We start from the raw sequence: 20522 nt of genomic DNA, 5'->3' as shown, positions 1-20522 counted from the left end.
CCACGTGCGCAGCACACTGCTCCCCGCGTAGTCTGTGCTGCCCCTGGGGAGGGCGTTTTCTCGGAGACAGTGGCTGACTCTCCTGAGGTGAGGCCTGTACCCAGGACCCGCAGGAGCGAGAATCAAGTTCTCCTTCTCCCCACGTGGGCTCCCGCTCACGAAGAGGTCTGGCCTCTGAGGCACCGCCTGTCACTGGCATAGACCAGAGCCACCGCCGGTCCCTTTCCCCAAGTGGCAGTCGGACTCCGGCTCACAGTCCTCTCCACAGGCTCCTCCACCATTTACCGACTCCTTAACCTCAGCTTTTTTTTAATCTGTGAAAATAAGTTGATAATAGTGACTCACAGAGCTAGAATAAAGATCAAAATGAAATGAATCCAAGAAAACGCCTGGTTCACTGAAGGCATTCAATATTTTATTTGTAAACATATTCAATCATATGTTAATGAAGAAGGCACAATTCTAGTAGCTTTATAAGCATAACTATTCGATCCTCCTAATAACCCTATTGAAGTAGCAGTTATGATTATCCCCTTTTTAAAGACAAGGCTCCTGGGGTATGAGGAAGCTACCTAACCTCCCCAAGGTGACACGGCAGGTAAGTGACAGGGCTGAGGTCAGAACCCAGGCAGACTCCGTACTCTTAACCACAACTCTAAGTATGAGTTATGGACTCTTCCCCTCCATGGTGACTTTCAGATCCCTTAGGCTGCATATATTGTCCCAACGGTCTTTCCTGACAGTGGTATGTTGGGTGCCCAAATCACTAGGCCACAGGGGTGAACAAAGGAAACTGTAGATGATGTTAGAGTCTTTAACAAAGCCCTCATGATACAGCCCCTGCCTATTTCCTCAGCCTCCACAATTGCACAAAACTCCTTTCTCCAAACATATGTGACCACTTACAATTCCCAAACCAGCCACCCTGTCTTCTGCTTTCATTACATCACACATGCTGTTCCCTCTGTTTGCCACTCCCTTCCCCCAGCTCCACTCTCTCCCTCCTTCTCTAACTCCTGCCAGTTTCTTCATCCATCACTTTTATCAGGCAAGTCTTCCTCTTGTTAAGTCTATCCTTAACATTGTAGATGCCCATTCACCATGATTTCATAATATCCAGGGAGTATCTTCCACGAAGTATTTGTCACACTGGACCACAGTAATTAATTGACTTCTTTGTTGCCTGTACTTGACTAAGCATTTTGAAGACAGGAACTGCATTTTGTGTTTTATTTATCTCTGCATCTCCAATGCCTGTACCTGTCAAAGACTAGGCATTAGAAATATGTTTGTTATATGAATGAACAAAGGCTTGGGTGACTTTGGAATTCTCTTTCTGCCCTCCAACTTCTGGATGTCTCACTTGTCCACACATATACATTATCTGGACAGAGAGGCAAAGAAAACAGTGGGAAGTGTCAAAGATAAACTGCAAACACTTGAAGAGGAAATGGTGAGGAAGGCAATCTATGGGCCACTTTGGTTTACCAATTGCCCACATTTTCTTAAACATTCTTTAAAACCATGAAAATACCATGGAGAAGGAGGATTGGAGGATGGGTGAAATAGGTGAGGGGGATAAACAGGTACAAATTTCAAACTGTAAAATAAATTAGCCACAGGAATGGAAGTACAGCATAGGGAAAATAGCCAATAATATTGTAATGTCTTGGTCTAGTGCCAGAGGTTAACTGAACTTACTGTGGTGGGCATAGTAATGTGCATAATTGTCAAATCACTATACTGTATATCTTAAACCAATGTAATAGTGTATATCAACTATATTCCAATAATATATATATGTAAAAAAGTATGTAAATCCAAAAATTTTTTTAATTAAAAAAACATGAAAATCTAAACAGAAAGTTAGCATTAGATCAGTTTTTTACACCTAAGAATGTTATTCACCAACTATAATTGGTTAGATTATTTTCATTTGATCTTTTTTAAAAGGGAGACCATGTTCTCTACTAGAGAGTTGCATTCTATTTATGACAAATATGTAAAAATTAATATCAAATATGTTCTGAGTAATGAATAAAATAGGATTGGCCCTGGAGCAATTGGAAGCAGTGTCTAAGTTATCCTTTTTTTTTGCAGAAGAATGCTAGTTAAGAAAGCCCTGTAAACATGAAATGGAATAGAGGTGGTCAAAATCCCCCAAACTCACCTCCTAAAAGAAATCAGGTGGGTTTTAAAGAACACGAAAATTTTAAAATTCTGCTTATATGCCTTATTCAATAGCATTTCTGCTTCAGATTTTCTCTGGCATTTCTTAGAAAAGTATTTATTTCTGAGTTACTTTGTCCAATAATTACAATATTCAAGCAATTTAGTTTCTACTTACACAGTCATCAGAAGCCCAGTATAACACCTCAAAGAAGCATTTTTAAAGCTGCTTTTTGAAAACTCATCCAAACATACATGGTAATAAAAGAAAAAGTCTCTTTCAATGTTATAAGGACCCAAATATTATCATTGCTTTTACCTAGAAAACATGAATACATTTCTGTCAAGATTCGAAAATACAAATTCATTGGCACAATATATACATATGCACTTGTGCCTATGCACGTATGTTTGTGGACATAAATTCCTGTTGAAACTGTTTGAACAGTTTCTTTGAGAAATAAGTCATCATATTTTTTAAAAGACCATTTACTGACTATTTTAAATAATGCCATTTTCTCCAACATTGGCTTCATAGCAATGCTTCTATTAACAAATGGTAGGTTATAGTTTGAAGATTGGCTCTCCTATCTAATCTTCATAAAGAGCTGTATATCACACATGTTACCACTATGCTTTCAAATCATGCTGGAAAATAAAAGAAGTTTTGTTCCAACACTGATGCAGTGAGGATGAGAACCAACCAGTGGCTTACTCTCTTGTCCCTGAAGAGCAAAGATGAGGCTACCTTTTTGGGTCTTGAAACTTCACCCAGTGGACCAATCCTTGAGCATGCTCCATAGGTTGTAGAAAGCATTGTTCCTCAAGCATCAAGCATCACATGGGTATTTTCCAAGGGTTAGCCTCAGGTACAGGTCAAAGGAAGGCACACTCCATAGGACAGAGCCTCCACTACAGCTCTGCAGTCATCGCAACACTTCTGCAGGGCTCACACTTCAAAACAAAATTCCAGGTGAAATAAGATAATAGAGATAAGACCAACAGAAAATAGATGTGATTGGAGAGGTTAACTAACTAAATAAATAAAAATAACTGGTAAACCAGTAACTCCTCTCATGTTTTATTAGGTTACAATAATAATATAACATAATAATGTATGTATATTTAAAGGGCTAGGCAATAGGAACTCTAGGGTAAGAGTGACTTCCACAAATTTAAAATACCTATCTATTATCTGTTATAATATCTATCTAAAAACAATTCATATTTATTAGTGGAATAAATCCCTAAAATTCCTTACTAAAGGCTTATCAAGCCAGATTGGGTCCCAGCCCAACAAATCGAATTAGAAATCCATGTAAGGCTGCTAACTGACTTATTAAAGTGATCTTCACGGATATTCCCAGTTCCCAGGGATCCTTCTATTTGGACATTTAGTCAAATGCTGCCCTCTAGTGAGAAAACTCTTTTAAAGGCTCCAACAGGCTCTGGGATTATAAAGCACTTACAGGCTTCATGTAAAAGTGACCTGAACAAAATAATCAAGTAGAATCCTTAACTAGAAACCAGTTATTCTAGATAAAAACATCCACTTCATTTTCACTCTGTTGATAATGCTTAGATTTTCTTTCCAAAATTATGTTACAACTAGTAAATATTAAAATTGCAGTAGTAGAGTAGTTTTACTAGTATGACATTTAGATATTTAGACTTTTGCAATTGATAATCTAACAATAGAACTGATATTAAAGTTTTATATGTTTATATGTTTTATCTGGTGACGCAGGTGAAGAATTTGTATGATATTATATTAGTGATAATATGGTTTTCCACTCTTTCAATAAGAAAACATAAAAGTGATGGATATTTCATGGCATGTATTAAAAAGCAATTCTTTTAGGTATTTACTTTGCTATAAAAGTCAAGAATTATAAACTTCTTAAACAATACAGGAGTATTTCTGTATTTTCAAATAAACAGCTCAACTAGTCAAGTCTAATTCAGCCCAGGGAGAAAAGAAAAGAAAATCTTTTCTTTCTAACTTCTTCACAGGATTTTAATACATTTTATTTATTTAGCAGTAACAGGCATTTAGCATTTTTTAAGGTATATGCTGAACTTTGTAAATCCTGACAGTGTAAATTTCCTCTTAAGACACTCTCTTCCTGTTAGAGCATTCATTCGTTAATTCATTAATTCAACATTGTCTTTCAGTGAACTTTTATGACAGTCTGCCCTATATCTCCACTCTGCCAGAGACATGAGATAATGGTGAGTGGATGGGCCTGGTTCTGAAGCACATGGCTCCTACAGCCATGTGAGGGAGACAGACAGGTAGTGGGGCCATTAGGAAGTGTCGTAAATTGCGAAAGATGGAGATAGACACAGCGCTGTCCAGAAGCATGTAGGAGGGAGGTGACACCTGATCCAGTACTGGGGAGGCAAGAATACTCTGCTCCCCAAGGAAGTAAGGCTTGAGCTTTGATGAGGTTCTACAGCCCTTGCAAGCCCTGTGTAGGCAGTGCTAGCAAAACAGGCCAGCTTCCTTCTGTGCAGTTCCACCGAGCCTGTGATGCTGGGTCAGTCTTCTGCTTTCATCAGTATATCAGACCCACATGAGGTAAGTGGGGATGGCACTTCCACACGGCACCAGCTGCACACGGATATTTGAATTAAATCTCTCCATAAATGTAAAATGAGACATCCTTACTTCAGTAAATTTACCAAACAAATTTTGTTCTCCTTACTTAATCTTGAGCATTTCCATAGAACATTATGTCTCTCTTTTTCTAAAAAAGTAAAGAAACTAAAATCAAATTACTTTGTAATTAAATAGTCCTCATGCGCTCTAGGACAGCTGCTAGCACCCTATGTGATCTTGTGCAAGTCATACATCTGTGGTCCAAGATCCCTTCAACTCAAATATTCTTTAAGTCTATGAGCTATGCTATATGCAAAAATTATTTTTCATTCTAAAGAGTAGTGTTCATTGCTGAGTGTTGCTGACTTTCAGCTTCTCATCTTCCAATTCACCATGGTCAGCATGGTGTACAGGAAAAAAATGTCTTGCTTGAGAAAGATTTAATCTCCTTTGTAATCAAATGCTTTTATCGTCAAAAAGGAAAATAGAAATTGAAGTTCTGTGGAAAGAGTTTACTGAAGTATTACTCATCTTGGACAAAAAATACATACATATATCTCAAGAACAATATGTCAAGAACACATCTCTATAAGAATTAAGTTAGGAAACTTGCTATGTGAGAGATCTTAAGCATTTCCTCAGAACTTGATTATTCATTAGGAAAATTTCATTTGGATTTTTAGTATTTATTAAAATCTTTGTTTTTTAGAAAACTATTTCTTGACTAATATCTTGAAACTAACTATAGGCAGAAAAACTTAAAAAACAGATGAATTATGGATATAGATATAGACATAGACTAGATACAGGTATATATCAAGGAAGGAAATGTAGGGTACTCTCAACTCAAATTGTAAGTACTATTTTTAAATGGTACTCCGTGCACTGAAAAATGAAAAGCTATATAAAGTAGGGGCAAGTCTTTACACAAAGAACTAAGAAACCTAGATTCCATGTGAGAATGTAACAAACTTTAGTCAACTGCCTTAACTTCTCTATGCTTTAATTTCCTCACTTGTCCTTTCTCACATATGTCACTGGGTTTATGTAATGTTTCCATGAGCTAATCTTTGTGAATATACATTGAAGATTATAGCAATAACCTAAATATTCACCAATTGGAGAAAAGAGATAAACAATATGTGGTATACTTATGCAATGAAATACCACACAAAAAAAATTTTTTTAACCTAGATATATAAATATGCACCAATATATTCATATCAACATGTATAAATCTAAAGAAAGCTATAATGTTAAGCAAAAAAGGCAAGATGCAGAATGATACAGCATTGTACTTCTTATATTTTTAAAGGACTCAAAACAATACTGTATGTTGTTTATGGATTATTGATTGCATATATATGCAAAATATATTCATATATATAAACTCTTAAAAATTGACAGTGGTTGTCCTTCAATAGAGAGGAAAGAAAACTAAAGGTCAGAGGTCACTATAGCCAACTGTATCATTATTTTAAGAGACTGCAGGAAAATATGACAGAGTTAACCATTAATTCTAAGTGTTGGGAATGAGGGTATACTCCTCTTATTCTCTGGTACTCCCCATACCTTTTAAGGCTTTTTTAATTATTATTATTTTAAGCTACCAAATAAAAATAAATAGTAAGAGTAAAGCACCTTGATAAAAAGTTTAAAATAGGGCTAATGCAATGACCCACAGATCCCTCAAATCTTTGTCTAATGGTAGATCAAAATATGAGTCATCTGACTATAGGGTCAACCTATATTTAATAGGGAATGCAGGCATATATCTGCACAAACAGATCCTGGGGTGTAAGTGCAGAGATGTATTCTACTAAAAAAAAAATTTTGAGATACACAATTTTAATTCTAGACAACCTGAAGCTTCTCACTTGATACCAGTGAAGATCCTTTTCCTGGTTTCTGTCTTCAAACCTTCAAATAAAATCAGGACTTCATAACTAAAAAGAAGAAAAAGGCATCAACCAAATCCTATCAAGTTCTTCATATTCATATGAGCTCTAGATGTTTTTCCCAGTGCTCTTGTACAACATAGCAATTGACTGAAATCTCTAGTTTAAGATTCCAGATCGATGATCCTGTAGAATCAAGCTGGAAAATATGGGATTTGATTTGTTCAATAGAAGTAATTTAAGATATAAACAGATTGTCATAGAAAAAGAAACACAAATAGCTGTTATATTTTCAAATGCTTACTTCAACTCATAGGGGAAGAAATGATATTTTAAATAACACTGAAGTATCTTCTGTTTTTACCAATCTGATTGACAAGGTCATTAAGTTTGATAAGACAGTTAATGAATGATTAAGGTATAGGAAATCAGTTTAACCTCTATGATAGACATTTTAGCAATATCCATCAAAAGTACAAATGTACATTTCCTTTGACCAGCAATCACATATTTAGGAATATGTCCTACAGAAAAGTTTTACTATTTTTTACATATGTGTAGCATGACATATATATAAGACTATTCTTGCTTGCTGCAGTGTTTTTAATTGCAAAATGTTGGAAATATTTTATATTTCCATCAGTTGCTAGAATAATTTTAGTACAATTATAATGAAATATAGTGCTACCTCCCAACCCAAAAAAGGAGGAAGTTCCTATGATTTGATATGGAAAATCTCCAAAATCAATTATTAAGAAAAATAAAACAAATTGCAGAACAATGTGTGAAGAACACTACCATGTGTGTAGAAGGACAAACACAATATGTGCATAGGATATTTCTGAAAGAATAGACAAGAAAATGCTAATACTGGTCACTTCTGGGAATGGGAACAGAAGTGGGTATCTGGAGGAGAGGGCTGAAAGGTAGACCTTTTACTATATACTGTGTTTTGAATTTTGAGCTATGTGACTGTGAATGTGGTACTTTTTTAAACTAAGTTAAAATTTTAAGTGACTACATAATTTTAGCTATAAAGATGAATGCCTGTGAAAGATGTCCTAAGTTTTAACAGATGGCTCTGAAAACTGTAGAAAGTACTCCCTGCCCCTACAAAGAGAGAGAAAGAGAGAGAGAGAGAGAGAGAGAGAGGAACGTGAAATGAGGAATTACATCCCAGGGAAGAGCTAGGAAGGAAAACTGTCTCAGAGCATGGACTCATTTTGTCAGTTCTGGCAAATTACCTCACCTGAAGTTACCATACAAAAATCAACCCAGATTTTCTTAAGATCACACCCTATGCAAGACACTCAGCCAACCTCTGCTAAATGAAGCCCAAATTCAAATCTGTACCCAAGCCTAGAAATCCGAAAGTATCTTTTCCTACCTGGCTTTCAATTTGATTGTGGAACTCAGCAGGTGGAACATAAAATACAAAAGTTATTTTCTCTTTTGGCAAAGCAAAAATTCATCTTCTAGCTGAAAAACACATCAACATTTGCTCCATAGAACCAACAGCTAAATCTAAACAATGGGAGCCACACATTTCAAGTAGATGAAATCCAGCATAGAGAAAGCATAAACCACGTACCTGGTCATCATGTAGCAACAGGGATTGAAATTCTATCATAAGTAGCCCTGATGGAAGTTGTTCACCTTAGCAGAGAGTTACTGCTAATTTGCATCTGATTATTGGTTTATGCTTTATTTTAGCCCATTGACAGGAAGGCTGTTAGAAGGTCAAGAATGCTACAAAAAGACCCCACTGTCTACTCAAACTGGAAACCTCAAAGTGGATATTTCTCTTGTTGCTATTACATTTGACTACATGTGTATATAGAGGAATCCATTGCTTTTGAAATGTCTGTGTTGTTCTGCCTTGTTGCTTTTGTTTTCTTCAGATGCATTGCCACCAGCGGCACGTCGTTGCCCAGTACTAGGAATCCGAAAGTTAGGGGCACTGCCTCCGGGCTCCGCCTGCTGCAGAGGTTCTCCTAGCTGCTCTGCCCAGGGGCCCCTCAGCCCCTTCTGTGCTCTAGGGAGATGTCTGACAGCCTCTTGCTGGATCAGAGCAGTTGACTTTTTCTTCTGCTCTGAAGAGCAGTCAGTTCCCATTTCCCACATGAAGAAATATCTCCCTTTTAGTGAAATTCCAGGCAGAAATCCCTTCCCAGTGTCTCCCTGAGAAGTTTGGTGTGGAAAGGGAATGTGCTAGGAATTAATCAGCATTGATCTGACAGAAGAAACAGAGAAAAAGAGAAGAATTTTATCAACTCACCTGGTAAGTTCTATATGAATGGGGCAAAAGGAAAATTTTCTATTTCCAATAAGTGACATTTTTCTGTAAGTTACAAAATACAATGTCCTAGAAATACAGTGACAATTTCCCATACAGGCCTTCCTCTTAAAGATCTAAGAAAACTTTTAAAAAACGCCTGCCAAATGGACATCCACACATCTTGAGAGTTACCCACGGAGCTGGCTTTGCGGGAAGCTTTTAGTGCTTTTAGTTAGGCTGCTTCATTTGGGCTGGCTTCTCTATCCCAGAGGACTTAAAAGTGAATTTCACAACCAGTCTTTGCCATGAGCTTCCTCACTTACCGCTTCCTCATTTACATGTACCTCACCCTTTCCCTGATTGATGCACCTGGCAGCCTGGAGCTACCTATGATAATAACTGTGACACTCGTTTTTCTTCTTCTGAAGGTGTGTATTCATTAAAAAGCAAGCATTGCATGCTACTGGAGAAAGGGGTAGATCCCACATTGAATGTTTCTATTACTTAGTTACAAATGACAAATATAAATTATGTCTAAACACACACACACACGCATGGGCATGCATGCACGCACGGGCATGCACACCTACAACTCCTGCAAATGCTACAAATTTGCCGTCTACCCATAGTAGGCTGCTACTCAGTGTATACACTTTCAAGGTACAAGCTGCGTTTAAGGAGAGAAATCCCTTCCTCATGTTTATTGACTGCATTTGTAGCTTCTCTGTTTTGTTATAAAATTCCCCCATGAGTCATTTATGGTTTTCTTGGGGTTCACATTTCAAAACAAGCTGGAGCTCTGTGTACAAAATTGTATTCCAAACCTTTGCTTCTCCTTTGCCACTTGCCTGGGTTAAAAATGGCCAAACTGACTTTTAATTTGGCTAAATAAAATAAATAAATAAATAAAATGTCCCCAGGTTAAGACCATGCATTCCAAGTTTCAGCCCAGAGTGAATTTGTATGGCCAAGTTATAAACCCCTGAAAATAGGAAACTAATGCCATGAGGATTTAAAATAATAGAAAATGTTTCACATAATATAAATCCATAAGCAGTGTATTATATTTAAGTCTTAATATCTACATACTTGGATTATCTTATATCTTGACAATCACACAAAGTAATCTCACTCCCTCGCCCCTTTCCTTTAACTCTGGATTTCATTCCTCTGTATTAACAATGCTCTGGGCCATAAAACACTGTATTAATATTAGTTTGTCACAGCAGACTAAATTTAGAACAACTCATTAATATGGGAAAGTTAAAGGCAGTCAGCCAAGGGTACCAGGGACTATAAGCTCTTAAGGCTGTAAGTTATGCAGATATGCCACTTGAACTGGAGAGGCAGCCATTCTTTTTGTGACTAATAAGAGATTCTATTAGTTCTAAGCTGATTCTAATTCTAATTAAGAATTGTGGGAAAAGGCAATTTTGCCATTGTAGGTATAGTTGATGTGCAACTGGAATAAGTCTTATATCATCTCGCTTGGTTTCCTGGTCATATAAGATTAGTGGCACATGCATGGAATGAATATTCCTCCTGCCATCCACATAAAAAATAACTTTGCTGCTGTGTTTTCGATGGTGTAATCATAATCGATGTTCCTGGAAGAAGCTAGTAATGAGTGCTCTTTCAAAGCAAACCTTTTATGGCTCAGAATCACCCCCGTTGTACAAAAAGTTCTGACTTTTTACAAATAAAAAAAAAACCTTTCAAATGGATACTTCTGGACCTGTTATGCCTTTCCTTGGGCTTGTCAAATATTAATTTTTTTTAAATTTAGTCCCTTGCTAAGCTACAAATATTCATGTTTAACACCAAGTAGCAGTTCAGGGGCTGACAACTTGGTATGTACCTTTTGAATGATGCATAGAAAGCAGCAGTTAGCACAAAGAAAAGCCACCAGATTGGTCTCAGGGAAACCCAGTGTCTGAATTTTTCATGATTCCTCTAGCACTTAAAGAATAAAAAAACTGGCTACTACTGTTGGGAGACCAGCATCAGGAAGGTCAGAGCCTGGAAACATGCAAGAGAATCCAGTCTTGCCTGGGGAAAGTGAGAGGGGGTTTAAGCTGCTTAGGAGAATTAGGGGGGAAAGAGAAATTTCTTTTGCTTTATTTTGGTATTTTATAAACACCAGAGTAGCAAAACAAAAGCTATAAAAAGGTATGCAGTCATACTTCCCCGGGGTTCCTTATTTTTCACATCTCTAAGGACACCAAAAACTTACTCTTTTGACTTATTGTTAAACTTGCCCAAATCCTGCCTTTCTGGCACGCTCACTCGCTCTTATGGGCTCTTTCTCCCAAGGAAAGCACAGAGGAGGAGAAAGGGGGAGCAATTCAATTATTTGTTTCCCTGGGTGTACTTGCAAGCATCTCCCACGGAGGTGAGGAGCAAGTGGGGTGAATGATCTCTTAATTACAGACGCGGATGCCTGGTGACTCGGAACTCAACAATGTTACCCCTTTGATGAACTTCTCTGCATTTTTATACTGAAGTATAGGAAATCTAAACTGAGTCCAGGAAAACAAGCCAGTGAGGTCTCCAGAAGGAAAAAAACTGTACGGCGTTTAAGCAACTGATGACTTCACCTGTCACCATCTCATTAAGCTCTTAATGAGTTCTTTTCTATTCTTGGTCACATCTGATTTTTTTTTTTAATAAAAGTCCCTTTGAACAGCTGTGAGTAAGAATCGCCTTTGATCACTGAATTCTTCTGACTTTTCAGTCAAAACGAGGCCATTTTCATCCTGATTTGGGGTATTTCTATGAGTTTATTTCCCCCACGTACATTCCTGGGCATAGCTTTCTAGGCTGAGAAGAGCCTGAACAATTAATGTATACATTTTTACATAAATGTTTATAAATTTAACAAAGGGAGAGAGCTTTGCCCCAAGAAGCCTCGGCTCTTTTGAAGACGGTTTTCTAATGATGACCCTTGGCGTGTGGGACCCCATGGGATTCCTCTGAGAAGAGTCGGATGAAAATTAGTCTATTCTCATTTCAAACAGAATTTTGCTGAAGTCCTGATCAGAGCATCAGCATGGAGTCCAGGGAGACAACACTCGCTACTTGATGCACTCCGCAGCCTCCCTCTCCTGGTAATTGTTGCAGGAACACACAGTGACAAGGCTCTAGGATGTGAGCGGTCTGGATGTACTCCGGCTGTTACGCTCTGTTTAAAGATTTAAACCATCAGGGTATGATGAGGCTTTTTGATGTTCATTGAACACGGAGCTTGGGTACAGAAGAAGGGGAAAGGGCTTCACCAGAAGGCAATCATCTTTCAGAGCCACAGTAAGACAGAGAGAAGTGGGGAAATCTCAGCCTCAGCATAGACCCGGAACAAAGGGAGATGAAAGGGGCAGGGTGAGGAAGGGGCCAGCTCTGACTGGGAGGCAGAACTCGCTCTCTCAGAGTTCCATGCCTGAAAATGCAGGGAAAACATTTAGTGTTCCTCTTTCATTAAAACGCCGAGTGGGGGGAGGGGATAATGCCAGCTGCAAATTTGGGTGGCTTCAGTTGACCCCCGACTTAAAAGGGCCTCCCCGTGGCTTATTTTGAAATTATTTAATTAATATTGATTTTGGGTCCGATGAATGTCATTTCCAGCACTCACCCCCGCAAACCTGGAAGAAGACCCTCCTTAAAGTACATTTTTAAAGATTCTTGCGTGTTTTCTTCCCCCTGAGGTAAAACCTAAATATTTGTCTTGAAGAACAGAGAGAGCAGGAATGAAAGGGGGAAAAGTGCCCCCTACAGAACGCAACCCAATTTCTTCATACCCTCTTTGACAAAATATCAGCTCTTCTACCCTGTTCACAGCCATATTGTGCCATGTTACCCAAGTCTGCACTTTGACTGTATTAATTAGACAAGACCAAGACTTCACCATCTTTATTTCCCAACCCCTCGCACCAGGCTTGCTGCATATACTGAAGTGTCAACAAATGTGTGCTGTATGAATGGATGCAGGACCCTAGGAAATGACAGGAGAGATTTCAATTTATTTTCTGTGTCTCCATTTAAACTTTCAGAAAATTGCTGCATAAAAAAGGAGAAGTTGTGGGTTTTCCCTCTTATTCTGCACTAGCAAACAGCACAGCAGGAAACAGCTGTTGAGAACTGGTGTCTTGGAAGCACATGCACCTGGAGTTGAAGGTCACTTAGCTACTCACCATAGGATTCTGGGAATCCCATTTCACTTTCCTAAGCTTCTTTTCCCCATCTGCAGACTAGGAATATTTAAAAAGAGCTCTCTCTTTGGGGTGTGAAGATCCCTACCACCATGTTTGGCATACAGTAAAATGTCCAAAAAATTTAACTGTTGTTATTAATATTATACCTGTGATTACTATTGTTCTCCAAAACATTTTCAAACACGGTAGCATCAGAAGGGAATTTTAAGAATATGTAGTCATCAACATAGTTTAAACTGGGGAAGGCATAAGCATGTAGTCTATTGGTGGCTGTTTGCACACTTGGCTCTATAGTGACATAAAATGTGTTGTAATCTGCTGGCCTGTGCTGGTCTGACAGGGTGCTCTTGTTCACCCCTCAGGTACATGCTCTCTAATTAGTGGTTAAGACCCTCTTCTCTTAAATACAAGCAATGGAACTCTAAGTGAGTTTGACCAGCCAAACACCAGGAAACCAAAATGGGTCCTGCTTGTGAATCTAGAAAGTGGTGAGCTCTCAGAACAATATGTGTGGTGCCATGCTGTTTCCTCTCATATTTCAGCTCAATAAAACATAGAAATCCCTGCTTCTGAGCAGGCAGAAAGGAGAAAAGGACCTAAGCCCAGATCCCTCCCATGATGGTCACAGCCCACCTGAGCCAAGGGTCCATCCCCAGCGAGCTGTGTCTCACATCACCCTCACAATAGCCCTCTGAGGAAGTTCTAGCATACAGATGAGGTGCAGTGATAGTATCAAAAAAATTACATTTACTGCCATTTTTCTTATTTCCCTTTTATATTTTGCTTAGCAACCTACTGGACTGGACTAGAGCATTCATTCTTTCTGAGACTCCGTAGGAATCCCTCAGTCTCTCTGGCCCTCCGAGTCCTCATCTGCCTCACTGGGTTGGGAGGTGTGGTAGTCCCTTCTGGCCCCATAGTCTTTGAATTGTGCCTGGGGACAGGGGGATTCTGAGCCAGGGGAAGGGCTGGCAAGCTCCTCTGATGATGCCAGTATCTCCATGAAAACAGCAAATCTTACATCACGATCTTCCTCTCCAGTCACCCCTGGCCTTCCTGCCTCCAACACCAGAAATGAGAGCATGTCAGCCTTTACCATTATGGAAAGAGTCCATTTTAGCAGAGCTCAAATGTAGGGAGCATTATGGCCCAATAACTTGCCCCATGATTGAGACATAAGGGGATTACTGTTTCCTTTCCTCTGGCCTGCTAGCACAGAGAAAGCCAATCCTCTAAAAATAAATTGATTGATGATATAATTTAATATCTTCCTATGATTTCTAGTGGCAGAATCAATCTGTGCTAGCACAACCATCCAAAGTGGAGAAAAAGAAAAATTGCACCAGTTGCTTTTCTTTTATTGCACTTCCAGGTGCTCTGAGAAAAAAAACTCTCTCCAGAAAATCAATAAGGCAGATTCTGATTTCAATAGGGGACTATGCCCAGCAATCCCCATTACAGAATTTAATCCATATACCAACACAAAACAATAAAGAGACCCAACTAGCAAGGGATCCATTTGCTTTGTTTGACTTTGACTGCCAGGGAGTGAGACCACAAGACTGGCTGTAATTTAATGCAGACCTTGGCCTATCCGGGTCATGCATATGACTGACCCTTAGGGCATGACCATCAATTTTCTATTAAAGATCAGAGATTTGACATATCAAAGTCAACATCTGGCTGAATAACTGCAGCAACTTGATAATAATTCTTTTGTGGATTTCACGGTGGCTTTTCTGTAAAGTATCAGAAAGGTAGCCAATTTCAATCCTGACCTGGCAAGATCTGAATATGAAATAAAGGATTTCAGCTTGATCTCCCCAGGATGTGAGGATGAATGTTCTGGTAAATGTTAACTTAGTGCTCTGAGTAGCTCAGTAATAGATGGGTTTAGTCAGTAATAGGTTTAAAATGTCAACTTACTGAATAGTAATTTCCTGTTGTACAAATACTATGTGTAAGAAGGGATTTGTTTTGCAAATTTTGAAATAAATGAATGGATTTATAATGTCCTTGACTGTTTCATTGTTCCAGTCAGAATTTTACAGAAGAATCAAAACTAGTTTTTGCTTTACCTGGGCTTGTTGCTATCCTGCGTTTGTCTCTATGCAGTTTTCATAATTACTGGGCCTTCCTGAATTCTGGTCATTAATGGAGCTTTTGCTGTTTTGGTCCCCAAACCAGGCTGATATCTTCTAGTAAAAGTAAAAACCCAATTATCCCTCCCTATAAAATGTTTCATGAGACCAATAGCATAAACACCTTTGATCAACCCAGCTGTAAAATGCTCAACTGCTCAAAACACAAGAACCAAATAAAAATCTGTTTCCATAACTGAACTCAGGCCTTCAGTCCAATTATAAGCTGACAGCTCTATAAATCCTGGTGGAACACAAGTGTGGGTAAGACCGAATTGTGACTGGGACACTGAGGACCTGGGACAAACACCTCCAACAGAGCCTGTGGAAAAGGTGCCCAGATTCTACAACCAGTCCCCACCCATCTCCCCCACAGCCCCGCAACACACACGCTTCCAACCATCCTGTATGGAGTAAACACGTTTGCTCAGACAAATGGGAGATGCCAGGAACCATCCAGGTGAGCTCTCTGAATACTTCAGGTCTGATTCCTCAGCCCTCGGCTTACCTCAGCTTCCCAGAGACTCAGAGAGCGAAAACAAAGGAGCCCATTGCCGCAGCCCACCAGTCTGGCACTCTGAGGCGCTCTTTGTCTAATGTATAAAGGACATCTGATTTCCACAAACCAAAACACCCTTCAGTGTCTTACAGATACTCACACTTGAATAATATCTGCCAATGATGGTCCTGGAAAGACCTGCCCGATAGCCACAAAGAGGCCCTTTGCTACTCTGGGTCCCCCCAGAATTTGACAAGACAAGGATGTGGGGAAAAATTAACAAACAGTTTCTTAAGAAGGTGAAAAAATCATTGGTATGGGGGTAGGACAGGGAAGCAAAAGCAGTCAATAAAGGGTACATTATCAGACCAGCTACCACCTTGGATAAATCAAACTGAGTCCCACTGGGGACACTGTAACATCATGTGGGAACTGAAGTATTTATATACCATCTTCCTGTCCATCACTGGTTGAGGCTGCTCCTGAGGGGCATTCATTCCTTGGCATTTCTGGCCTACAGTATGGGTAGGCAGGGAGCTAGAGGGCCCAGAGTAACTCCTCGGGATAAAATGCAGGTATTAGAAGCTTGAAGTCAGGCACTGTGCCCTGAGGTGAAAAAGGGGAGGGATGTGGGCAGGGCACTATAGATCCAGCCTTTTATTAACATTTTAACTTTTCTAACTTGTTTTTAAGTTATGAAAGTAATTGGATTCTGTAAAACAACATATTTAAACAGTATAAAAAAAATACAACTATTTTTCTATAAAAGCCTCTTCCTCACAGCTATTCAGTTCTATTCTCAGGGATAACCATATTTTCAGCTTCTTTTTTTCTATATATAAAACATATTTATATACAAAAACATACATACCCACATTAGTTATCCTTTTTTTGGTCACACAAATAAGGTAATATTTGACATAATTTCCTGTGGTTTGTTTTTTTACATAATATCTTGAACATCCTTGCAAATCAATACCTCTGTATTTGTCTCCAACTTTTTAATGGATTCTAATATGAACATATCATAATACATTTAACCTATTCCTATTTGGTAAATATTAAGGTATTTATTCCAACTTCTTTGCTATCAGAGATAATGCTGCAACCTCATTGGCAGCATATGTATAGGATATGCAGAAATGTTGAACATCATATAAGACAAACTCATAGAAGTGAAATTTCTCAGACTATGCACATTTTAAAATGTGACAAACCATACCAAAGTAATCTCTAAAGAACATTTCAACAATTTATACTTCTACCAACAGTACATGGGTGCATGCTTTTTACTTCACTCTCTGCCAACAAATAATCACACTTATTAATCTTTGGCAAATAGGTTAAAATAGCATATCATTGTCTTACTTCATGCTTCTTTTATTGTGAATGAAGTTACACAATTTTATTTCTTTTCATCTTCACACACATTTGTCAAATGTCCTGTTAGTCTTTTTCATAATAGTTCAAAAGCACCATAAGCAAATATTGTCCAAGTTTGTATTTTATTTTTTATTGTTTATAGCTACTTTTTCTGTATATAAGCTATTCAATATCTATTTTCTCAAATTCATCAATATTTTAATAATACCTTTTTTTTGTTTTGTAGTATAATCTTCCTCATTCAAAATTTCTAAAAACAAAAATTCAACTATGCATTCTTTAAAACACTTACAGTGTGATTTCTTTTGTATTCAAGTCTTTATATATATAGATTTTTTTTGGTGTAAGATATTAAGACAAAATCTGGCAAAAAATTATTTTTTCCAAAGACTACCCAGTTGTCTGAAACCAAATATCTTACTAATTTTTTCAGCATTAATTTGAAATATCTCTTTTATCAATAATCACTTCCCATATGGGTTTAATTCTATTTCTGGAGTATCTACTTTTTTAAGTGTTACAGATTTGTAATACAATTTATTATCTGATAAGGCTTGTCATCCCTCTTTAATCCCTAGAATTTTCCCATGTTTATTTTTTCAAATGAATTATATTATTTTGCCAAGATCACAAAACAGTTGGTGTTTTTATTTGAATTACTTGAATATCTAGATTAATTAGAGAGAATTCTCATGTTTACAATATTTGATCTCCCTGTATGATAACAAAATGTATTTTTTAATTATTAGTGATTAATCATATTCATAGCTTTAATAAATGGGATGTTTTATCCCATTATATATACTAACTTTCTCTTTTTCTATTAGCTATTGATTTTTGTGTATTAATTACTTATGCAACTACCTACCAGATTCTCTTACAGTTTCTAAACAGTTTTTCACCCTTGATTAACTTGGATTTCCCAGATCTATAGTTATATCAAGTAGAAATGTTGATTTTTAAAATCCATCATAATATTTATACATTAATTCTTTTTCTTTTCTAATTGCATTGGCTAGTAGTTAAAAATATTCATCAAAATGATGATTGTCTGCAATTTGCCTGTTTCTGACTTTAATAAGAATGCTTCTAGTATTTTATTACTGAGTGATGCTGAATTTTAAACTAAAATACATTTTTGTTTCATGTTAAAGGAGAAACCACCTATTACTACCTTAAAAAGAGTTTAATTAATGCAAAGATGCTTAATTTTTCAAATGTCTTTCCATTATTTATTGAAGAGCATTTCTTTTTTGACCCATTTGTATGGAAAGTTATATTAACAGATTTCCTAATAATATATTATCCTTTCATTCCTCAATTAAACCAATGCAATCATATTCTTATGCTGTTGCACTGGATTCTATTTGCTATAATTTACTTAGGAGAGTATATTTTAATTCACTAATAGAGTCTATGGATATTTTTCCTTTTTACTTTGCTATCTTTGACAGATCTTAGGAGCAGTGTTATGCAACTAGACCTTTTCTGAAAACTAGCAGAAGGAATAGTTCCCACTTTAAGAGTTGATCTGAGGCCAGTGAAGGAGGATTCTCTGAAGGTTATATGATTTCTCTTGTGATGACCCCAACTATGGCTATGGGTATAGTTGAATTTTAAAAATATGTATGTATATATGATGAAACTATGTAAGTGGGAATTTGGCTTTTAAATTAGCATGCAAGGCAAAAAAATTTCACGTGCTAATGTATCAAAATGTTGAAAGGGATTTTCCAGTTTTTTTGAAATTAAACTGAAACTCAAAGCAGAAAATCACAAATATATCAATACATCTAATACAATATACATCCTTGAAAGACTTACTACAAAGCAGAAAAACTAGTGCTTTAACCCAAATTCAGGTTTATAAGAGAACTCAAGACATCTGAAATGAAGATAGGGAATCATTAAAGTAAAAAGATATCAACTGAGTCAGTAGTACTGTGGTATTTCTCCAACTCTTTTCATATGTGACCCCTCCTAAACCAAGTGAGAAAAGAGCTTCAAGAATATCTCTTGTAAAGAATGGGTATTGTCTTCCAGAAGGAATGGAACCAGTGGGTTGAAGCAGAGCCTGGGGCAATTCTTGGGAGATACTGACAATGTCCTCAGAATGAAGACAAAACTTGTGTAGAACACAGTGACAAGAAAAGACAGCAGTGTGGCTGTTTTATTCTTCCAGAATTTGTTCAGGCAAGGATTTTGAGTTTTCCTCTGAACTAAGGGGTCAACTCATTAGCTACTATCTTGAAAGGTCACCAATGGAGGATATCTGCCAAAGTAAGCCACCACCAGTAGAATGAGGCTGACAATCTACCACCCTAAGCAGGAGCTGGGAGAGACATTGTAAGAGCTTAGCTAAAGAATGGATCTCCAACACTGAGTGCCATGGTAGTGCCAAAGATCCCACAGCGATCTCCAGAGAACCACAAAAGTTCCCAGAAGGAGAGAAACAACTTTTCTCTGTCACATGGAAGGCACCTTGGCCAGGTTTCTTCCATACCTGTCAGGTAGAAAGCATTGCCCTTTCAACAATCATGGCGTCCTTGCCCTAGCTCAGGAGGTGGGAGCATACAGAAAGAGATGTTAAAAAGAAAATCACAGGCCCAACATAAGGTCACTTCTTATAGGGCAAGTGCCAAACTGGGGTTTAGTGCCAAATCTAACTGCAGTTTCAGCCTCTCCCAGGAGTGGAATTTTAAAACAGACTGGAATTTCCTGATCAGTAGTGAAGTAATCTGCGTAATAAAACACCCTCTTTTTCCCTCTAAGTGAAAGTGATCTTGCCTGGAAAAATCCCTTCTTTCCTTTTGCTAATAACCTTTTGTTCCACCCTCCTTCCTATAAAAACCTTCCATTTTGTACAGCTCCACAAAGTGTCTCTCTACTTGTTAGGGGGATGCTGCCCGAGTCGTAAATCACTTCATCAAGCCAATTAGATCTCCAAATTTACTTGGTTGAATTTTGCTTAACAGACACAAGAACAGTAGATGAATAAAACAGAGTAATAGTGAAAAAACAAAACACTACACATCTTCCCCTGCTGGTCTACAGATTTTTGAGTTGAGCTGAAGCTTGGTGGGAAATGGAAGAAGGGAAAGTTTGGAACTGGATGAGAGAATGAAATTGTGGTTTGAACTGGACAGGCCATTTTCATGCCTTAAAATGCTGCAACTCTAAAGCCAAATGTGACTAGGAAAGCTATGGGCTCTGTCCAAGATACTGCCAAGGTGTGAGGAAGAACCCAACAGGCCATGTTTGAAGGCAGAGGTGAGACACATGGCATAGTCAAAATTACCCTTGAAAATCTCTCAGGAAGTGTTTACATCAGAGTCTAACACCTCATC

This window comes from Manis javanica, chromosome 4, assembly GCF_040802235.1.
Source record: "Manis javanica isolate MJ-LG chromosome 4, MJ_LKY, whole genome shotgun sequence".
In the NCBI taxonomy this organism is placed as follows: domain Eukaryota; kingdom Metazoa; phylum Chordata; class Mammalia; order Pholidota; family Manidae; genus Manis; species Manis javanica.
Note: the sequence above shows the minus strand (reverse complement) of the source record.